This window comes from Mustela nivalis (assembly GCF_964662115.1).
Source record: "Mustela nivalis genome assembly, chromosome: 9".
Lineage (NCBI taxonomy): Eukaryota > Metazoa > Chordata > Mammalia > Carnivora > Mustelidae > Mustela > Mustela nivalis.
In genome coordinates this window covers 87,089,406-87,113,629 of record NC_139028.1, presented here as the reverse complement: position 1 = coordinate 87,113,629, position 24,224 = coordinate 87,089,406, and the positions used below count along the sequence as shown (strand labels likewise).

The window sequence follows — 24,224 nt, the reverse complement described above, 5'->3', positions numbered from 1 at the left end:
CTTATGTAATATATATATTACTAAATCTCATAGGGTGCCTCCCTCACTGTATGCCTAACGTAACTAAAAATCCTTACTGACCTTACTGAGGCCAGACATTGTGTTGGGTGTTTTACATACAACATTAAATTATTTCATTCTGTACTTACATAAGGGACTAATGTTTTTATCTTTGTCCCCAGATAATGCTAGTCAATTCTGTGAACCCTGTACTCATAAAGCAAAAAGCCAGACTTGATTTCTAAAAATCACAAATGGAAACATGACATAGGCTTTCCAGGAGGTATCAACATGCAGGTGAATCACGAATTGCTTATGACAATGGGAATAAGTCAGCATTCAAAGTATTTTTTTTTTGTCTCCAGTTCCTTTTTCTAAAATTTATCAATTTCTGACATTTTCACGCAGCAAGAATATAAAGTCAAAGGAAACCTATGCACTCACCACCCCCCACGGGATCTGATTCAATGGTTTGCAGCTTTGAGGTACAGCAGGCAGACAGAGCCTTTGGACATTTCGAGAGCAGTTAGAGAAGCGCCTGCCGCAAGATGTGCCTCTCAACTCTGCTGGCCTAACAACCCAAACCCAGACCCACCATGGGGTGGGAAGGCATCACAAGCTGCTTCATTGTGCTTCTAGAAAGCCAGAATAGAGAGGGTGGTTCTGAATAACAAAACTCAGACCAGCCTCAGAAATATTTTCATGTGACACCAGTGTCAGCTGCACATGGAATTGCTTCTCCCAAAGCAAAAAGGAGTTTGTCCTGGACCAGCCACACTCTTAGGCTCAGACATATTTCTTCCATTCATCACCCATGCAATCAACCTTTTCTGAGAGCCAACTTGTACCAGCTGACTGGAGGCCTATACCTTATACAGCAAAATGGGGAAATGGGGAAAGTGTTAATAACTAACATGGCACCAGGTGCTAAATCCTATATGAACAAAGAAGAATGGAAATGAAGATAGATTATGGGGGGGGGAGAAGGTCCAGAGGAGTTTCCCAGATCAGTTTGCCAGATTTGGAAAATCAAAAATAGAAGGTTCCAGTTAAATTTGAATTTCAGACATACAACAAATACTTCTTAAAATATAAGTATTTGGGAACAATATAAGAAACACTGATACTTTAAAACAATATTTGTTATATATCTTAAATTCAAATTTAGCTAGTGTCCTATATTATATTTGGCAATATTCTTCCCAGAGGAAGTTGCCTGGATTTGTCTTGCTTTGGGAAAAGGTTGGGAGATGTTATATCCATAGACTTGATTTATTGAGGATGAAATAGAAGTGTACATAGGAGTGACCTGACAGACTCTGTCCCATCCTTGCATCCTGCTGATGCCATTTAACCTTGACCTTCAGGTTCAAACCCACCCAGGTTCTGATCCTATTCCTCTTAATCAAAAGAGTCAGTAGGACATGTGATTTAACATCACTTATCTTGCTCCTGATCCTGCTCAGTACCTGGCATGACCAAAATAATTTTTTGAGCTATATGAATAAGTGAGGGTCTGAGTTACTACCTAGGTTTTTTCTTAATTTTTGTGCCCAAGTTCAGGAAAAGGACTCCTGTTAGAATCAGGCATATGATAGATACTTGATAAATACTGATGTTTAATTTCAGCATCATGAAGAAATGGACCAAAAGGTAAAAGGTTTGGCCTCAAGTTTGCATCCTTACACAACTTCTCCCACTCCCTAACCTTTGGTTCACTCATCTGTAAAATTACTGAGTCAAATATATAGGTGATCTGTCTCCCTAAGCCCTTTTAAGTCATCTGAACTGTTTTGCCTATGTGCATATCCATGCCCAGCCCTAGGTATTAAAAAAATTCATAAAGCTGTTCAATTTCCCTTTTAGGGAGGCCAAGATTTAATGTGTTAAGATAATATTGAGCAATAACTCATTGGGAAGTTATTTTTGCTAAACTTAGCCATGTTTTAATTTCATAATTCAACACAAATCCTTCCAAATTTCTAATCCTGGGACCAGTTTCAAATCCTTGGAATTTCTCTATCTTTATAATGCCCCAAATAATAAGCAAGCCTTTTGACAAAAAAATATCTATTTATGCATAGTCTTGGTATAAATGCTGCTTCTTTAGCCTAGCTATTTTAAAAGGCAAACATTTTGCTCTCAACAGACAATTTTTTTCTCTGTTAATTTTCTTCAGTTTCTTCTTCTGTATATTAGAATCAACAGGCAAATTATGGCTGAAGTTTTCCCCTCAAAGTGTATTCAATTAAATTAGTGGTACTTGACCTTAACTGCACTTTAAGAAACACCTGGAGAGCTTTTAAAATGACTAAGGACAAGGTCTCACCTTAGATAAATTAAAATAAAATCCTGTGGGGGGAAGGAACCCCTGACTGGCCAGTGATTCTAAAGTACAGCCAGGATTGAGATCTACTGAATTAAGACACCAAAGTTGTTTCCATGGCATTAGGACTATATGTGAGGTGAATAGTAGGTCATTCAGTCTGGGAGTATTATGGAGAGATGGATTGGGGGTGGGGTGGGGTGGGGTGCTGGTTAACACAGAGGTAACTCTAAGGGTCTAATTCCACAGAGGACATTTATCACTGTGTAGAGATGAATATTCAGAGAGGTCTCTGGGGTTTAGGAAGAGAAAATTCTAAAACTACTACACTTGCAATGCCACATGAGCACGTAAAAGAAGAACTTGACATCTCCCATGGACCAGATTGCAGATGCCCTTTCAAAAAGTTCTTTCTGGGGTGCCTGGGTGGCTCAGTCAGTTAAGCGCCTGCCTTCAGCTCAGGTCAGGAGCTGGGGGTTCTGGGATCAACCCCCACATTGGACTCCCTGCTCAGTGGGGAGTCTGCTTTTCCCACTCGCTCTGTCCCTACCCGTCCTGCTCATGCTCTGTCTCTGCCTCTCTCAAATAAATAAATGAAACCTTATAAAACAAAAAACAAAACAAAACAAAAAACCTTCTTTCTTAGCCATCACATCTCAACCCCAGAAAAGGTAAGTCCAGTCCTTCAAAACACCTGATCTTCCTCCATCCTTATCTATTGCAAGCTTTCTTTGACTTTACCTCTTCTTCTTCATTCTCTTTCTCTTCCTCTCCCCAGCACCACTGCAAGTGTTTCTGAAAGAAGGAGGAGGAAAAGGCAGGTGCAGGGTCGTCTGCACAGAGTGACCAGTAAATAAAAATCTGCTTTTCTTTTTCTCCTGGTCTCATTCTGGGGGCATTCAGAGAGTTCACAGTTATTGAGCACTTACAGTGTTCCAGCTTGAGTTTCTCTTCATTTTCTTATCTTTGTCTAATTCTTGCTGCCATCCTCTGCAGAGTGACCAACATTATCCTCACTTGGCATTTGAGGAGCCGGAGGCTTCGAGAGGTAAGAGCATGTATAATGCCACACACCGTATAATCATCAGAATCTATGTGCATCTTGATTGCTACTTCCTCTATGATCAACACCTCAACCTTTGGTGGAAAGTAACACCTCTCTCTGGGCTTCCACAGCACTTAGTTTCCCTTTTAAGCACATGCCTTGTTTGGCTTCCTGTGGTAATTTGTGAACCTCTATACATATTTACTCTGTGAAGGTATTGACTATGTCCTATGTAAGTATGTCTTCAACATCAGCACATTTGGTATGGGGCATGGGCAATAAACACTAGGTGAGAGCTGAATGTATCTGGGAGTGAAGGAGTGTAGCTTAAATAGCTGACTATTTCATTTAGCAATTTATGGTCTCAAGTGCCGAGGAGGCTTCTGAGTAAAGGATTTGATATCTGGAAGCTCTTATTTTAAAGTTAAAAGTTCAGGGGCACCTGGGTGGCTCAGTGGGTTAAAGTCTCTGCCTTTGGCTCAGGTCATGATTCCAGGGTCCTGGGATCAAGCCCCACATCGGACTCTCTGCTCAGCGGGGAACCTGCTTCCTCCTCTCTCTCTCTCTCTCTCTCTCTGCCTGCCTCTCTGCCTACTTGTGATCTCTCTCTGTCAAATAAATAAATAAAATCTAAAAAAAGCTGTCCCCTGGGGATAAAAATATATGTTTATAAAAAAATAAAAAAATTTTTTAAAAAAGTAAAATAAAATAAACTTACAAGTTCAATTAATTAAAGATATCCACTGTAGAGGAAGGGGCTGAGGCACCAACCAAGCAGCCTGTACTGGAACTGTGTTTTAAAGGCTCTAAATTTGGGGAAGATATTATACTAGCAGCTGTCCAAAGTAAAAAAAGCTAGAAGAATCAGTCCAGAAATGGCGAGTTGATTTTGTCTCACGTAAATCATCCACTGCAAATGGTAATGACTGCTGGAGGAGCTCGACTGGGAATGATCTGAGACGGCACCCAGCCAGCAGGAACAGAGTACTGTGTTCGATTAGCAATGCCTACCCTGGGTAAGGGAAGGGGAGGGAGGGTTGTAGCCTAAGGAGGGAATAAGGAGATCAAGCCTAGGAATATCCACAAATACCATCTCATGGGGTCAGAGCTATTGAGAATCAGATGAGGTATCCAGGTGTGTATGACTGACTTAATGTATCAAGAATCAGAGTGAGCAGAAATCATGTGCTAAGAAGGACTACAGAGCCGGGAAGAACACAACCACAGCCTCTGCACCTCAGACTTGCATATTCCAGGGCCCACCTCAGAACTGTGAACTCAGTGCCTCACATGGAGAAGCATGGCAGCATCAATGAGGACGTAATGAAATTAGTTCAGTTAGCTTTAGTGGGTGTAAACAGATTAGATCCTGTGGAGAGCTAGGCTGATACTCATTTAAATTAATTCCAGATGAGAAAATAGAAGTGACAGAAAACAACACAATGCTCTTATTGCAAAACTCAGTCTTGTGTTATCCTATAGAGACAAAAATGTTTTTAAATAAATGCAAGAATATAAAGTCCGTGCCAGAATTCAAATAATTGTTATCACTTGGTTTGAGATCACAATGATTAATATTTTGAATACATACAAGTTAGTTCATGAAATGTGCTTCATTTGAAACCTCTATTCTCAAAACTAATATTTTTAAGGAGAGTAATTTTGCTTTAATTGGAGTTGTTAACCTCAAAACATTTTAAGACTTCTTCTTGAAGAGGAAGTACAATTCATTGCAAAGATATTGGTGAAATGAGCATAATTTCATTGCTAGGTTGTAAACCCTTATATAAATAATCATATAAGTGTAGGACTACTAGTCAAGGTAGAAATTGCTTGTTGTACTGTCCTCAGTTGGACACTAACCAGAGTTTAGATGTTATGATTCTCCATTGTAACCAAAGGAGTTAAAAATTCTGGCTTTCTTGAGTTATAAATAAAGATAAGTTTCTCCTTTCTCATGGTTCCAATCATCCTAGTAAATGTGTCTTCCTTTTAAACTGTAGACAATTTATCAAAGTTTCTACAATTTCACCCAATTGGACTGTGCAGAGTCACAGAAAGCCAAGGAAAGGAGCTGTATCATGAGGGAAAGCAGAGGAGAAGATAAGACAGGGGGAAGAAAAGTGGGTGGGTGGTATTGGGGCATTCAGTAGGGCTGGATTCTATACCTGTGCCTTTGGTGCTGTGTACATTCTAAGATACTGGTTCTTTCTGTAACTTTATTTTTTAAAAGATTTTATTTATTTGTCAGAGAGACAGAGAGAGCACAAGCAGGGGGAGCAGCAAACAGAGGGAGAAGCAGGCTCCCTGCTGAGCAAGGAGCCAGATGCAGGACTCGATCCCAGGACCCTGGGATTATGACCTGACCCAAAGGCAGATGCTTATCTGACTGAGACACCCAGGCATCCCAACTTCCTATAACTATAACATAAACTTTTTTTCTGTTAGAAAAATGAGACCCGTTAATTGTATTAAAATTTTTAATAAAAATATAGGAACGCAAAGAAAACTACAATCATGTTACCATTTGTGGCTACAGAGTAACTTAGGCATACAACTTTCCAGTCTTTAAATGTATATAATACATATAGTATGTATAATAAATCATACTGTATATACTGTTTTTAACCTATTTTTAATTTGAAATGTATCATAAGTATCTTTCTATGTCAACAAATATTTAATATACTAGGTTTTCAATTTCTGGATATTACTCCATTGAGTTAATGTACCACAAATTACTTAATTATGTACTTGCTAGCAGTTAGTTATACCAGTTTTCACTATTATAATTGTTATAATAAATGTCTCACAGCAAAATCTTTGTGCAGGTGCATGATTAGTTTATTAGAATACATTTTTTAAAGTGGAGCACCTGTTCCAAAGAGTAGGTGCTTTCTTCTTTTCTACCATTTTATTTATTTTTCCTTTTAATATTTTATTTAAATTCAAATTAATTAATATATAATCTATTATTAGTTTCAGGGGTGGAATTTAGTGATTCCTCACTTGTATATAACACTCAGTGTCCATCCCAACAAGTGCCTTCCTTAATGCCCATCACCCACTTACTCCACACCCCACCCACCTCCCTTCTAGCAACCCTGTTTACTCCCTATAGTTAAGGGTCTCTCGTGATTTTCCTCCCTCTCTGTTTTTATTTTATTTAATTTTTCCTTCTCTTCCCCTAGGTTCATCTGTTTTATTTCTTAAATTCCACATATGAGTGAAATCCTATGGTATTTGTCTTTCTATGACTTATTTCACTTAGCATAACACCCTCTGGTTCCATCCACATCATTCCAAATAGTCAGATTTCATTCTTTTGATGGCTAAGTAATATTCCATTGTATGTATATACTACATCTTTTTTATCCATTCATCAGTCGATAGTCAGTTGGGCTCTTTCCATATTTTTGGCTATTGTGAACATTGCTGCTATATACACTGGGGTGTAGATGCCCCTTCAAAGCACTATTTTTGTATCCTTTGGCTAAATGCCTGGTAGTGAAATTGCTGGGTCACAGGGTAGTTCTATCTTTAACATTTTGAGGAAACTCCATACTGTTTTCCAGAGTGGCTGCACTAGTTTACACTCCTACAAATAGTTTAAGAGGGTTCCCCTTTCTCCACCTCCTCACTAACATCTATCATTTCCTGAGTTGTTAATTTTAGCCATTCTGACTGGTGTGAGGTGGTATCTCTCTGTAGTTTTGATTTGATTTGTTTTTCCCAAATGGTGAGCACTTTTTGAAGACTTTTGAAATATGACAACATATTTCCCACCAAAAAAGCTGTGAAATTTAATACACTAAGCATTTCACTGCAATCTCACCAAAACTGAATTTTTTGCCATCTTAAAAAAAAATTATTTTACCAGTATGATAAAAGGAAATGGCACTATATTTCCCTCTTAATTTTCATTTTCTGTGTGCCTTTTTAAAGGTCTATTTGTGCATCTATTCTTAGTTTCCCATGCCTATCTGTCTAGAACTCACACTGAAGAATGTGGCCACAGCTGACCTAGCTTGAAGCTTTCTCACCTCCTTTCTTCATGGAAAAGCTGATTCTTCCTGACGAGGTGAACAATGCCCATGTGCAAACTTCAAAGCTGAATGGATAAAGAGAGATAAGTTATCACCTACAAAATCCTGGCATGGCTAAAAGACATTCTGAAGATTCGTTAGGGAGAAGACAGATGAGGCTGTAAAAGTTCTTTCTCTCAGAGAGGCTCCCAGCTTGGATTTATTGCCACAGACAATGAGAGGTTACTTACGGTCAACCAGATAGATGGCCTAGAGGGCAGATAGTCACCCTGCCACCAGAAAGGTTCAGGCTTCATTAACAATCCTGGTGGCATTGGGTGAAAAAGAAACAGCAAAAGCTCATTCTCGTTGGCACAGACAGGAGAAAATCACAGAAGTCCTCTCAGTATCTCCAGAGCCCACTAATTTCTCTATAAAGTGGCTGATCGTCTGCTTGAACCAATAATCTAAGAAAGGCAGAGAAAAAAAAAAAAAAAGAGAGAGAGAGAGAGAGAGAGAGAGAAAGAAAGAAAAAACACATTCCCTATCTCTTCATCTGAGAAGCCATACCTTGCTGGGAAAAATTAACACAGGAGTAGGTCCATTAGGCTTAGCTCAGTCCCCAATACCACAGAGGGGTCCCATGGACTTGCCCACACTATCCCCCCAAGTGGCTGGGGATAAAGGAAAACTCAGAAGTCAGAGTCCCTGGGTTTGAACCTTCCTTTACCATATCCTATAGGTGAGGTCATGGACAAGTTATCCCCTCCTCTAAACATTAGTTTTCTCAACTATAAACTTAATGCTACTTTTCTCATAGTGTTTGCTGTGAACTGAGTTGTGTCCCTCCCAAATTCATTATCTTGAAGCTGTAACCCCAATGTAACTGTTTTTGGACATAAGGACTTTTTAGAGGTAGTTAAGGTTAAATGGGTAATAAAGGTGAGATCCTAAGCTCACAGGATTGGTAACCTTATCAGAAGAGGAAGAGTTCTCTCTCTTTAACCATGCACATGCACCAAGGAAAGGCCATGTGAAGACACAGTGAGAAGATGGACAGCTGCTAGTCAGGAGGAGTGTCCTTACCAGATCCCAACCATGCTGGCACGCTGGTCTTGGACTTCCACCCTCCAGAGCTATGATATATAAATGTCTGTTGTTGAAGCCACCCCATCTATGGTGTTTTCGTGTGTCAGCCCAAGTTGACCAAGATTGTGTTGGTAGGGGAGAGCTAAATCACATTTTGTATAGGAAATACATATCACTTATTAAGTATTCAACAAAGCTTACATTTCTTATTTTCTACCCCCTATCCTCCTCAGAACCTTGTCACCAAGATATCTGCCCAGCATGTATCAGAGTTTCCAATATTATAATTTATTCTGTTCCTAGCACTTCTTACTCCTCCTCTGACCTTAATGTTTCTATCCTCATATTAATAAATAGTCTGAATTTCTGAATGTTCCCTCTTCTTGGCCATTTAGTTTTTATGTTCTTAATGCTGAATCGCACTTGATCTTGACTAATGAATTTGTCATTGGTAAGAAAAGACGTCTAGTACCTTAGAACAGTGCCTGGCACATAGAGAACCCTGTAAATGTAGTTATTGTCATTATTATTATCCAGCATCGTGACATTATAATTAAACTATTTTTCTTTGCTTTGCTACCTTTCAATAAGTGTAGGCATGGTTAGTCATACTTTCCTCCAAATTAACAGCTGAAACAAGAATGTGCATGCTAGCTGTGGCCCTTTGGTGTGTGTATGGGGTGGGGGCGGGGTGAGAGAAAAAATTCCTTTTTGGATTACAAGATATCACAGACCAGGAGAAACTTGATACCAGGACGTATCACCAGAGCAAGGGAGAATATGAATAGAATCCTATAATCCCTCTCCAGTCCTCAGCGCTGCCCTCCATTTGCCTGGGAGAGAAAAATAAGCCATCAGAGAATCTAAGACTCATGAGCAGATGGAGCACAGACATGGGACACAGGACAAACAGCTGTAGATGTAGTCAGTAAATGCTGAGGCAGGACACCAGACTTTTTAGAAACTCCTTGCCACATATTTTGGCAAAATCCTACTTGATGTCTTGAGAATGAATCTCATCTGCTGTGTCTCTGCGTCTCCATTCAGAACTACTGAGTACCCAGTAAAAGAGCAGGGGTTCTGGTGAAAAAGAAGAGTGTTGATGGGAGACAGCAGAGACGTTGGCAGGGTCATTATGAGAGTGTCTATGATGTTTTGAAGCAAGGGAGATAGAGCCAGTGTGCAGAGTCAAAAGCAAATCCTCAAAAGGGACTTCAGACTGGTTGGCCTAAGTAGAGACTAAAGAGAGAATAGAGAGGGGTAGACAGCAAAGGAGTTGGAAACCCCACACAAGAGCATACCTCAAATTGCTCAGGGTTGAAATCCATGTGGGCTAGGCATCCACTGGGGCATTTCTTCTCTTTAGTACTCAGTACGTATTATCAGGGCAGTGTGCCTTCGAGTTGTATTAGGCTGTATTATAAAATAATAATAATTATTATTATTATATTATTATATTTATTATTATTATTATTATTATATAATATTAAGCCGTATTGCCTAATGGGTGAGAGAGTTAGCTCTGAGACAAGACTAAGTTCCTATCTCAGCAAAGATACTAAGCACATTATTCAACTTGTGCCTTGATTTCTTTGTATATAAAAGAGGGCAAAAGATAGTATACAACTAATAGGGTTGTTTGTGAGAATTAAATAAAGTACAAGTAACATACTAATAATTCCAGATTAGAGCACGTACTTAATATGTGTTCTTCCTGTTCTCCTCCTTCTCCTTCTTATAATCATCATCATCATCATCATCATCTTCATCAGCTCAAATATCGCTAAGTCCTAACAGGGAGGATAGCTAATTAAGAATAAGATTTATAACCTTGCCCTTATTCAGAACATCAGTTCTGTCATCTAGCTCTCACTTTTCAAATATGTACCAATGTGGCATTTTGATATAGCCTACAAATATAAGTACCAATTGTTGTATACTTATACTTTTCTTATACTTTATGTATATATACACATATATATATACTTATACTTTATATACTTTATATACTTATACTTTATATAAGATATATATGTATCCTCTATATGTGTATATATAAAATCACATTTAGTCTTCAAAAAAATGTAAAAAAATGCCATTATTTGCTCTAGAGTAGGGGCCAAGAAACAACAAATTGCTGTCCAAATCCAGCCCGCTGTCTATTGTAAAAATAAAGTTTCATTACACAGCCACACCAGTCATTTACGTATTAGCTATAGTTATGTTCATGCTACAGCGGCAGGGTTGCTTAGTTGAGATAGAAGTTTTCAGAAAAAGTTTGCTAATTCCTCCTGCAAAGAGATAAAGACATTGAGATTCAAAAATAAATGTAGGGTCCAGGATCTTGCAGCAAGCTTCAGAGAAAAGATTCAAAACCAAATCGGCCTGTCTTCAAGCTCAGGCTCTCAATCACTATTATACAGTCTCCAAAGTTACTGGTTTTAATGGAAAGGCCAAGAGGAAGTCTCTAAGGCTTGATGAAATAAGCAGATGGAGCTTTGAACATCAATCAGTCATCTAAATATCTGACATCAGGCCCATGAGTCAACAGCATTTCCCGCCATTGCCACCCACTACATAGCCTGGCTGTCTCCAACCATCTTGCCAAATGCCAGGCAACATGGAGTGAGCTCAAAGCACATATTTCCCCTTATGCGCACTGCATTGCTCCAGCAGCACAGTTCTTTCTTTTTGGTGTCACACCAAAGAGATTCCTACTAGTGGTCCTTCTGCTATAGCTGATACATTTTCTGATTCGGGGCTAGTCAGCAGCATTTTTACTTTCACATGAGTATGCCCATCTGTGGACAGGAAGAAGAGGGAAAAGGAGAGAGGATGATTCCTGTTGGGTCTCAACATGGTCAGTTATATCAGTTTAGCTTTAGATTAAATTGTCCAGGATGACAGCAACGTCTTAGAGCTGAAGCTAGAAGGTCAGCAAGCTATATTGGAATGAGATCTGGGCCATGAGTTCAAACAGTGTCTCTTGAACTTAAGAATTACCAGAAGAGCATTTTTTAAAAGATCTATTTATTTATCTTACAAAGAGAGTGAATGCACATACACATGCATGCACACAAGTAGGGGGCAGGGGCAGGAGAGAATCCTCAAGCAGATTCCCCACTGAGCACAGAGCCAACGTGGGGCTAGAGCTCATGACCCATGAGATCATAACCTGAGGAAAAACCAAGAGTCAGATGCTCAACAAACTGGGCCACCCAGACACCCCAGGAGAGCATGTTAAAATATCAGTTCCTGGGTTCTGTCCCCAGAGATGCTGACTTTATAATAGGCCCTAAGATTCAGAATTTCTATCAAGCTACCAAATGATGCTGAGCCACATTTTTGCAAAGCACTGAGCAAAAATGAACTGGCTCTGGCCAGTGGCATGCCATCTGAAACCTGAGCAAGTTGCTAAAACTTCCTGGGCTCTACCTTCCTCATCTGAAAAAAATGAAGCTGATAAACTAATAACCAATGCAAGAGGAGACTAACTCAGAAGCTGTTTTAATATTTACTAATAATGAGAATTAGAATTTCCTGAGTAGTTCTTCAGTACAATGCCAAGCACTGTACTAGGCACTTTACACCACATATTATCTCTGAGGTCTTCATAAGACCCTGCCAAAAGAGAAGTATTATCATCATTCAACAGGCAAGGACCCTGAAGAGATGCCTTGTCTAATATCCACAGCTAGGAACTACAAACCCTGCAATTCCAACCCAGATTTGAATGACACCAAAGCATGCTTTTAAATCTCCCAAATAGGCATAATTAGTCTCCTATCTCTACCTGAAATTGTTTGTGTGGTAACTTCTACCCAGTGTGCAGGAGAAAGTTGAGCTCCTGACTAGAGGTAGCAGCCACAGCCTTCAGCCATCAGGCAAGTAAAAACAGCTTCCCCACTTGCCCTCTGTAGATGATGCTATTTGATGGAGTGTTGAGACCAGTGATTACCCACTCTAGAAAGCAATCATTCCATCCTTTATCCTTCAATGACCAGCAGCAGGGGTGCCTAGGGCTGAGAGAGCTTGCAGTCAAGGGTGGGGAGGAAAAAAAAAAAAAAAAACAACTTTCAAAATCCAGGGAGCTCAAATGAACACCTCTTGAGAAAATATATTTCAGAATTAAACGTTTAATGCTGGGTTTTCACTTTGTAACAGCAATGGGCTGTGGAAACAAGTGCCAAAGAGCAGGAGGAGACTTGCAGCGACCCTCTCCAATAACAGAAAATTATTTGTTGCTTCCTAAAGTGGTATTTGAGCCCAGCGGGCTGCACTTAAGATGTGACTGGATAATGGCTGTGTGACACACCCCTCTAATGGAGCTGTCACACAGATACTGCCGAGCAGCCTGAGCTGTGGCTTTGTGCTGTTTAGGATGATGGTGATTCCCCTGGCTACTTTAGTAACTTTAGGGGATATTATGGTGAGGTTCCAGGAAAAAGGACCCCTCTCATTTAGTGCATGGGATATCAGAGAGCAAAATCCAACTACATCACCAAAGCCACAGATAGAGACTTTGTGGGGATATTAAGTGTTTTCCCCAAAATTGGAGCAATTGAAAAGCAAACCCATCAACAATTCTGTGCTGCCCTTTATGTTCATAGGAAAACCTTTACATCAAATCCCTGCCGATAGAAAAGAGGGTGTATTAGTTTCCTCTTGGGCTACAACAAATTACCACAAATTCAAGGGATTAAAACAATGTGCATTTATTGTCTTAGAGTTCTGTAGGTCAGAAGTCCAAAACGGGCTTCCAAAATCAAGATGTCAGCATGGCTGCATTTCTTCTAGAGCCATTTTCCACATGGTTATGGGTTATAGAACCTAGATCAATTCTTCTAAACTTTCAAGGAGTACATAAACTTAGCTGACATCTGGATTACCATTTTATCAATAATGTGACATTCTTCCCCCCCAGAACTACCTATTTTTTAGTTCATTCCTTAATCACTCATTTTCAAGAAGATTGGAATTTCAAAAACATTCTGACATTAGCAAAGAAGACCCATTCCTTCTCGCTCTTCTTCCTGTCTAAAGATTGCTTCTTAACCAGGTAAGCCCTCACCCCATTTGCCACAAGTCTCTGCTCCCATTAAAGGAACAAAGCTTCAAGGACCTCTTCAGGGACTAAAATCTATGCAGCAGGGAGTTACTGTGCAAATTGGACCAAGTGTCTCTTCTTTCTTCTGAAACCACTGCAAGGTGAAAAGCTTACTACCAAGAAAGCGCATCCAAAGTCCCTGCATAGGCTTCAAATTACAATTGCACACAGCTTGCAAATTGGAGTTCTAAAATCTTAAAAGTCTCAAAATAGGGATGAAGATGTAAAACAATAATATTTAATCGCAAAGCCATACCACTGATTGTATTACTCTTTCTCAGTCTGCTCTGGGAATTAAGACTGAGGATAACTCTGCTAAAACCAAAGGGTTACTAGACTGAGTGGTATGCCGGAGTCAGTTTGGTGTTAAATTTCCAGGAAGTTGGCAAACTGATTGTTATACATAACTATTATTAAAAATTTTATTATATAAATTTATAATTAAATAATGTTAAAAACAAAGTCAATAAATCCTTAAAACCCACCACTCCTAATAATTTTATTATGTTTGATATAATATGTGCTTTTGAGATTATTTACACCTATGATAGCTGTAAAGTGGAAATACTTTAATGGTATATTGCCAGACATCTCTTCCTAAGCCTACATTCAGTGCTATCAGGTTAGTAGCTTAAAATCAGCCACGGTGGGCATATCCACAGCATTGAAATATAAGTCAGGGCTTGATTTATTGTTTTGCTGACTATCGAGACTTAAGAATGTGCTGGAGAAAAAGTTAATAACACAGATTGCACTTTAACAGCATGTTGTGTCTATAAGTGTTTGAGAAAATAATCTCGCTATACTCTAAAACTTTTATCAAATTCGGCAAATAAGCTGTAGTCATCACTGAGAAATGAATAAAATTCCAACATACTTCTTCTGTATTACTAGTTAATGGAAATGAAAATACCAGGGAGCATTCAAGTCAGAACTACAGTCATTCATCAACTGAAACCACAGCGCAGGTAAGGATGAAAGGGTTTAGCAAAAACAAACAAACAAACACTCTGTGAGAATTAGTTCCCAATATAGAATTTTTGACAAAAATATCATATATTTTATTATTTGTAATACATGTACTTGATGTTGCTAAAATTTATAACAAATATGTATATATATACTATATATATCTATACCTACACATACTCTTCTTCATAGAGCTGGGGACTAAATATTTACTGTCACGCTACTGGTTACTTTTTTTTTAGAAAGAGGAATTTGCTCACTAAGACAAGTTACAAAGATGAAAGTGAATAGTCTCAGGCCAGTCATAACATTCATCGTTAAAAGAGACATGAAGGTGGACCTACATATGGGTAGAGACTAGAGGCAAACTGGATAGAACCTGTATTAGAATTACTAAGAAACCTTCTGTATACAAAGCAGGCAGGGTTAAAGACTACAAGAGAATCACTTTGAATAAAATCTTTTGAAGGCCCAGCTAAGAGTGCTCTTGAGAAAACCAACTACTGTAGAAAAGGAAGCCAATGGGAACTGTACAAAGATTTTTCAGTTTTTAGTCTCTAAGATGTCTCTTTTCTCTTTGGATTCTGTCACTCTTACATGCTTTGTCCTTTTGAGTTTTCTGGCTTTCCCTCCTCTCTTTGTCCTACAAAACATTTATGGACTTTATATCCTGTGAGGGCAGGGCTTGTATCTGTCTTTTTCATCTTGTTAACCCTAGCACTGAGCACAGTCATGACATGTAGGAAGTATTAACAAATATTTATTTAAATAACAAATATTTAAAAAACAAAATGGAATCGTGACCCTTTTTTTTTTTTACTCGTATTTCAACTGATTATGGGTGAAATTTTATAAGGACATTATGAAAGCAAACACACACATTCACACACACACACACACACACACACACACACACACGCAAAGAGAAATAAGCAATATTCAAAAAGGTAGAGCTTACAAAATACAAGTTTACATTCTTATGGGAGGTAATAAGAATGCCTGCCAAGCACAAGGCCACTGATCTGTTTTCATACCTTGTCTGAACCTCATCCATGTGTCATCCACTGGCAGAGCCATATTGTTTTCTGACTTCTAGGAGATAATCTGATGTAAACATTTACAGGTCAAAGGTAGATTAAAACCCAGGTTCTTTTTTTTTTTTTCTTTCTTTTTTTTCAGAGCCATCCATGGCCTCTCTGAGGCCTCCCAAGAATCCACAGCTCCTTTGCAAGGTAGCAACAACAGTGTAGTGAACTTTCTTCAAGTTACCACTTTCACTTCACTTTTCATGGTTTTTATGTTCTTAGGAACAGGGGAAGTGAAGGAATGCCAGGTAGCTACTGTGAGTATCCAGGACCAGAAAAAAACTGGAGTGCAGAAGATTTTCCCAGGCATCCCAACCACCAAGAACAGAGAAAGCAAATATGTTGGCAAGTTTGGGACATGAAAACATTGGAGACAAATATACGAAGCTCTAGAGCTGGGTAGAAATTGAACAGTAATGAGTGCAAACAATAGAGACAGAAGAAAAGCAAGAGAGGCAAGGTAATTGCCATGTTCGAAGCCATAGGTCCACCTAATACTCATGTTTTATTACCTCTGTTTGAATGACGTGGTGATAGCCTTTTTAATTTAAAGGCATGAAGTCTGATAGACACAGACTCCTCCATAACCATCTCTGTGAGTAAGCAGTCTTTAGCTTTATAGCTTTATGACATAAACTGAATTGAAATACATGTGGTCAACATTTTTACCAAGGCAAGAGAAAGGTTATTTCTTCATAAGATATCTCCTTAGGTTGTACAGAAGTTTTGCTTTCTTCCAAAACTTCTATTCTTCATCTAAGTATTAAGATCAAAGTTCAAGGCTTAAAGTAGTAAAATTTTAAGTTTTTAAGTTTAAAGCTGCAATATAGATAGTTCGGTCATAGCAATAAATGGGTAAAAGATAGAACAACTTTGAAAAGAGAATTTAGGATCAGGAGGTGGTATGAATACATGAGACACCACCAACATATAAGAACTGAGTCTTCATGGAGTCAATTACTAGGGGTTGCATTCCAAAATGGAAATAAAATTTCAAGATAACAACAGCTTAAGGATGAGCTACAACAAATTCCATAAAGGAAAACTGAAAATTAAAAACAAAAACAAAGGCAAAACAAAAGAAAACAAACAAAAACCCACTTTGTAACAGAGTTCAAGGACAATGGGTGGATCAAGATGAATATGGAAAATTATGGAGGGATAAGATTTGTAGAAAACTGTCTCAAGACTGATTAAAAATGGGGTGGGTCTTCAATGGACGAATGGATAAGGAAGATATGGTCCATATACACTATGGAGTATTATGCCTCCCTCAGAAAGGATGAATACCCAACTTTTGTAGCAACATGGATGGGACTGGAAGAGATTATGCTGAGTGAAATAAGTCAGGCAGAGAGAGTCAATTATCATATGGTTTCACTTATTTGTGGAGCATAAATAACATCGAGGACAAGGGGAGATGGAGAGGAGAAGGGAGTTGAGGGAAATTGGAAGGGGAGGTGAACCATGAGAGACTATGGACTCTGAAAAACAATCTGAGGGTTTTGAAGGGGCGGGGAGTAGGAGGTTGGGTGAACGAGATGGTGGGTATTAGAGAGAGCACATATTGCATGGAGCACTGGGTGTGGTACAAAAACAATGAATACTGTTACGCTGAAAAGAAAAAAAATTTTTTTTAATGGGGTGGTTCTTCTAGTGACGTCATAGAACACCTCAATCTCGTAGGTATTTCTTTTTAAAGATTTTATTTATTTATTTGATAGAGAGAGACAATAAGAAAGAGAACACAAGCCAGGGGAGTGGGAGAGGGAGAACCAGGCTTTCCAGTAGAGCAGGGAGCCCGATGTGGGGCTCAATCCCAGGATCCTGGGATCATGACCTGAGCTGAAGGCAGATGCTTAAGACTGATTTACCCAAGCACCCCAAATCTTGTATATTTTCCAGAATGCTATAGAGGATATTCTTATATTAGATGAGGTACGAAATGAAGGATGTTATATTATTTTAGTGGCAAAATACAGAGTTCCATTCAGTCTAATTTAGGTTATAAAAATAATTGTGGCAATAAGGTAAGGAAATATTGCCAGATATTCATGAATAGAAATTGAAATATGGGCATACCTAAGGAAACTGGAACAAAAATTAATTCTGTACTTGTTGAAACTCTAGGGACCTCAGCAGCACAAGTCTGGGGATTTTAGTCTCAGGTAGGCTGTCAGTAAAGTGGCTAAGCTCTCAGCTACCATCTCTGCCTGTTTCTCCTTCTGTCTCTTGCTTCTCGTATTTCTACCTGACTTCCTTTTCAATCCCAGTCTCTGCTTACCCATGGTTTCTGCTTCTTCAAGAGTCTAACTTACTCATAACTATTCACTCATGTCTGTTATGGTCCTTCTCTAAGTTCCCACTGCTTATAATGTGATTTGTTCCATAGCACAGAAAAGTGCACAACAGAAAGGAAATTGATTGTCTCATAAAAATTATTGTTTAATTGACCTTTTTTTTTTAATTTTTTAATTTTTTATAAACATATATTTTTATCCCCAGGGGTACAGGTCTGTGAATCACCAGGTTTACACACTTCACAGCACTCAACAAAGCACATACCATCCCCAATGTCCATAATCCCACCCTCTTCTCCCAAACCCCCTCCCCCCAGCAACCCTCAGTTTGTTTTGTGAGATTAAGCGTCACTTATGGTTTGTCTCCCTCCCAATCCCATCTTGTTTCTTTTATTCTTCTCCTACCCACTTAAGCCTCCATGTTGCATCACCACTTTCTCATATCAGGGAGATCATATGATAGTTGTCTTTCTCTGCTTGACTTATTTCGCTAAGCATGATTCGCTCTAGTTCCATCCATGTTGTCGCAAATGGCAAGATTTCATTTCTTTTGATGGCTGCATAGTATTCCATTGTGTATATATACCACATCTTCGTGATCCATTCATCTGTTGATGGACATCTAGGTTCTTTCCATAGTTTGGCTATTGTGGACATTGCTGCTATAAACATTCGGGTGCATGTGCCCCTTTGGATCACTACGTTTTTATCTTTAGGGTAAATACCCAATAGTGCAATTGCTGGGTCATAGGGCAGTTCTATTTTCAACATTCTGAGGAACCTCCATGCTGTTTTCCAGAGTGGCTGCACCAGCTTGCATTCCCACCAACAATGTAGGAGGGTTCCCCTTTCTCCACATCCTCGCCAGCATCTGTCATTTCCTGACTTGTTGATTTTAGCCATTCTGACTGGTGTGAGGTGATATCTCATTGTGGTTTTGATTTGTATTTCCCTGATGCCGAGTGATATGGAGCACTTTTTCATGTGTCTGTTGGCCATCTGGATGTCTTCTTTGCAGAAATGTCTGTTCATGTCCTCTGCCCATTTCTTGATTGGATTATTTGTTCTTTGGGTGTTGAGTTTGCTAAGTTCTTTATAGATTCTGGACACTAGTCCTTTATCTGATATGTCGTTTGCAAATATCTTCTCCCATTCTGTCAGTTGTCTTTTGATTTTGTTAACTGTTTCCTTTGCTGTGCAAAAGCTTTTGATCTTGATGAAATCCCAATAGTTCATTTTTTCCCTTGCTTCCCTTGCCTTTTGCATTGTTCCTAGGAAGATGTTGCTGCGGCAGAGGTCGAAGAGGTTACTTCCTGTGTTCTCCTCAAGGATTTTGATGGATTCCTTTCGCACATTGAGGTCCTTCATCCATTTTGAGTCTATTTTTGTGTGTGGTGTAAGGAAATGGTCCAATTTCATTTTTCTGCATGTGGCTGTCCAATTTTCCCAGCACCATTTATTGAAGAGGCTGTCTTTTTTCCATTGGACATTCTTTCCTGCTTTGTCGAAGATTAGTTAACTGTAGCGTTGAGGGTCTATTTCTTGGCTCTCTATTCTGTTCCATTGATCTATGGGTCTGTTTTTTTGCCAGTACCATGCTGTCTTGATGATGACAGCTTTGTAATAGAGCTTGAAGTCCGGAATTGTGATGCCACCAACGTTGGCTTTCTTTTTCAATATCCCTTTGGCTATTCGAGGTCTTTTCTGGTTCCATATAAATTTTAGCATTATTTGTTCCATTTCTTTGAAAAAGATGGATGGTACTTTGATAGGAATTGCATTAAATGTGTAGATTGCTTTAGGTAGCATAGACATTTTCACAATATTTATTCTTCCAATCCAGGAGCATGGAACATTTTTCCATTTCTTTGTGTCTTCCTCAATTTCTTTCATGAGTACTTTATAGTTTTCTGAGTATAGATTCTGTGTCTCTTTGGTTAGGTTTATTCCTAGGTATCTTATGGTTTTGGATGCAATTGTAAATGGGATTGACTCCTTAATATCTCTTTCTTCTGTCTTGCTGTTGGTGTAGAGAAATGCAACTGATTTCTGTGCATTGATTTTATATCCTGACACTTTACTGAATTCCTGTATAAGTTCTAGCAGTTTTGGAGTGGAGTCTTTTGGGTTTTCCACATATAGTATCATATCATCTGCGAAGAGTGATAATTTGACTTCTTCTTTGCCAATTTGGATGCCTTTAATTTCCTTTTGTTGTCTGATTGCTGAGGCTAGGACCTCTAGTACTATGTTGAATAGCAGTGGTGATAATGGACATCCCTGCCGTGTTCCTGACCTTAGCGGAAAAGCTTTCATTTTTTCTCCATTGAGAATGATATTTGCGGTGGGTTTTTCATAGATGGCTTTGATGATATTGAGGTATGTGCCCTCTATCCCTACACTTTGAAGAGTTTTGATCAGGAAGGGATGCTGTACTTTGTCAAATGCTTTTTCAGCATCTATTGAGAGTATCATATGGTTCTTGTTCTTTCCTTTATTGATGTGTTGTATCACATTGACTGATTTGCGGATGTTGAACCAACCTTGCAGCCCTGGAATAAATCCCACTTGGTCGTGGTGAATAATCTTTTTAATGTACTGTTGAATCCTATTGGCTAGTATTTTGTTGAGTATTTTCGCATCTGTGTTCATCAAGGATATCGGTCTATAGCTCTCTTTTTTGGTGGGATCCTTGTCTGGTTTTGGGATCAAGGTGATGCTGGCCTCATAAAATGAGTTTGGAAGTTTTCCTTCCATTTCTATTTTTTGGAACAGTTTCAGGAGAATAGGAATTAGTTCTTCTTTAAATGTTTGGTAGAATTCCCCCGGGAAGCCGTCTGGCCCTGGGCTTTTGTTTGTTTGGAGATTTTTAATGACTGTTTCAATCTCCTTACTGGTTATGGGTCTGTTCAGGCTTTCTATTTCTTCCTGGTTCAGTTGTGGTAGTTTATATGCTTCTAGGAATGCATCCATTTCTTCCAGATTGTCAAATTTATTGCCGTAGAGTTGCTCATAGTATGTTCTTATAATAGTTTGTATTTCTTTGGTGTTAGTTGTGATCTCTCCTCTTTCATTCATGATTTTATTTATTTGGGTCCTTTCTCTTTTCTTTTTGATAAGTCGGGCCAGGGGTTTATCCATTTTATTAATTCTTTCAAAGAACCAGCTCCTAGTTTCATTGATTTGTTCTATTGTTTTTTTGGTTTCTATTTCATTGATTTCTGCTCTGATTTATGATTTCTCTTCTCCTGCTGGGCTTAAGGTTTCTTTTAATTGACCTTTTAACACTAAGCTATATCATATACCTCCAGTTAGCTTAAGGTTTGTCTATATTTGGGTCAGATCCTTACATCTGATCCCAGCAGCTTTGTTCAGAGTAGAATGAAGTTATATGGTAAAGAACACAGCAGCCCAGAGCTGGACACTCAACATACTCTGTAGACAATCTATTTTCTTTTAGGAAAGAATGGTGGATATTCTGGTTAATTCATTTAGAACAGTGGGTAGGAAGAAAATGGAAACAAAAAAAGGCCCCAAGATTTATGTCAATTCTCAGTCTATAATTCTGACACCTGGGAGTAGCTATGCAAAGAAGATATCAAATCAGAATTCTGGTGGTCTTGTTAGAAACACCACTATTGCCTTACCTGCCATCTGGGTCATTTTGACAGCAACTAAACACTAAAAAAGTGAGGTTTTGCTCATAAATGATGGAAAGCATTCCCTTTGCCCAGGGACCAAAATAAAAAGACAATATTCAAGCCCAGCAGCCTGACATTTCTGTCTGGGTAATATTTCAGATAGTGTGAAGAGGGGGACAATGGGCTGGGCCTGGCACATGCTCTCACACTGAGACAGCAAGCCAGGAGTATTTTTCCTAGAAAGCAACCCAGTGGGGAGCCTCTGTGAAAGAGAGAAATATAAATTATTCATTTTCTGTTCTTTGTCTACTACCCCCAGCAAGCCTGGTTTTGCAGAGGCAAACAGAGCACAGAGGAAGGTATCGGGACAAGTATCTTGTACTATGCCCAGCTGAAGATCACTGCTTTCTAATGAGTGTGCATGCACAGCAGACTGCAAGCAGCCTGGATGGTAGCAAGAAGGGAAGACCGTCACTGGTCTGACTGACAGACAGGCAGACCCACAAATTTGACATGGCTCAGCATTTAATGAATGGGAAAAACACTTCAGTCCTGTGGAGTTCTGTTTTATTAGCTATAAAAAGAAAGAAATCAAAGAGTATCTTCAAAGCGTTGGTTCTGGAAAAGCACATTACCAAGACTGGAATTCTCTCCCATCCAGCCAGCCTCCCTGGTTCTTGGGTCTCTCTTTAAGTAAGAGAAAATATCATTTAGAGAACTGCAACCTTGGGAGTCTTCCCAAAAGAGCACTCTTCCCAGACCCTAACACTGGAGAGAGTGAAGAAATTAACTCTTGAAGAATGACTTCTGCCTGCAGAAGGATCTGCACCAGCAATGTCATCACTGCAGAAGGGTAAAAGAAGGTGTCAAACCATGAAGATAATTTCCACAGCAACACCATTAGCTAGGACAGATGAAACCTAAGGAAAACCCAGCTCCTGTTACCAAAGTGATCTTTTTTTCCAGTTTTCTATTCTCTTGCAGTTTAGAAGTAGGACTGGAATCCTTGGAATAAATAAGTAAAATTCTTGGATAAGTGGGTGAAGAGGATCGTGCATGTTTCATCTGACAATTCAGCTTCATTCAAGGCAGCCTCAAGTCTTCCACCTACTTTGAGACCATTGCTATAGTCCCGACACTGACCTTCCACAGTTTCTTTCTAGCAGGTTTGGTATCCCTCTACACCTACCGAGGTCCCTGTTCAAATAAAGTCTTGTCCAGGTAAGTACAACTGCTATCTCATCTTTAGACTTCTTGTTAAACCAGCTCCAGTTGAAAAATTACCTCTGGCTATCAATACAATCTGGTTGAATAAGACAGGGGTGGGGGGACATGAAAGACATCTGTTTCTTATTCATCGTATTACCAGCTAATTATGTTGCCTTTATTACCTCCATGTGTAAAATATGAAGCACTCAGTCTGAGACCCAGGAGGATCAACGATCAAATATTACCAATAGTGGGTATAAGAGTTTGACATTGTATTGACACAACAAACCATCCTCTCTTGTTTGACATGTTCAGATAGAGCTCATCATTCATTGCCTAGCCAAACCCCACATACCAGAAATTTCTAGGTCAATAGCATTTTCAAGTTGAAAAGAAATTTTCTTATTAAAAAAATGTGGTGCTTGCCTGAACTTTTACACAGTCTGCTCTTCTCTTGGCACAGGGCTTACCAGACTACGTCATCTTTGAATGCCTATAGACTAGATCATACATTTTGTCATAGCTTGATCTCTTAGTAACCTGCCATCTACCTTAAGCCTACCAGGCCATTTGTGAATTTTTTCCCAGAAAAGCTGGATTTGGCCAGTTGGGTCACCCCCAGCTATCTTTAGGAGCTTACTTTCTCAAGTACATGCATATGCCCAGATTTGCGAATATTTATTTCTACAGTATTTTGAAGGGAGGGCTTGCTCATATTTTTCAATTGTGGTCTTAGTGGTTTGTTTTATAGATGCCCCTGCAACCTCTAGTTCTCTTACTATTATCCCTAGAAGTGCTTCTAACATGTAATTGTAGAGAAAAAAGGTGATACACTTTTTTTTTAATTACATAAATTCATTTATTAAAATTAACCAAATGTAATTAAATCATACTTGTCCCACTACCTAACAGGAACATAAATATGCCTTGTAGATTGTTAAATGTAATCAAATTTATTCTTTTGTTATTTTTTGGATTACAGAAAGAATAATGGATTGGCTGTGGAATTTCCAATGATTGAGGAAACATTAGTATTTATCACAAGAGGAATAATATAGGACGAGAAAAATAGCAATAAATATTTACAAATGAATCCCTAATTCCTAATAGAAAAGCATAGAAAAGTTGTTAGTTTATTCATTAAATAAAAACTAAATACATACATGCATACATATATACGTACATATGTGTATGTATATATAGTATATGTACATGTGTGCATCACTATTGTGTGTGTGATAGTACCTACTCTAGAGCTCACTGCCATTGGAAAGGACAGATAGGGAAACAAGCAACATATTAGAAGGCTCCAAGAGTCTTCCACAGAAAGAGTGGAGGCACTGAAGAGAAGATGTTAATTTTGCCTTGGGGTGTGGGAATGGGGAAAAGAAAAGGGTGTAGTATTAAAACTCCAGAGAGGGGCGCCTG

At 38.9% G+C, this 24,224-nt stretch overlaps 1 long non-coding RNA gene across 1 annotated transcript in view; it reads right to left on the bottom strand.

Annotated features, from left to right (window-relative positions):
* Window positions 1-10,249, bottom strand: part of LOC309840801 — a 34,895-nt gene extending 24,646 nt beyond the window's left edge. Inside the window, exons 1-3 of the long non-coding RNA XR_014298800.1 lie at window positions 10,184-10,249; window positions 9,787-9,898; window positions 7,415-7,482 (exon numbers count right to left, since the gene is read on the bottom strand). This is a non-coding gene — a long non-coding RNA (uncharacterized lncRNA). The remainder of the gene's footprint in view (window positions 1-7,414; window positions 7,483-9,786; window positions 9,899-10,183) is intronic.
* Between the last annotated feature and the right edge of the window lie 13,975 nt (window positions 10,250-24,224).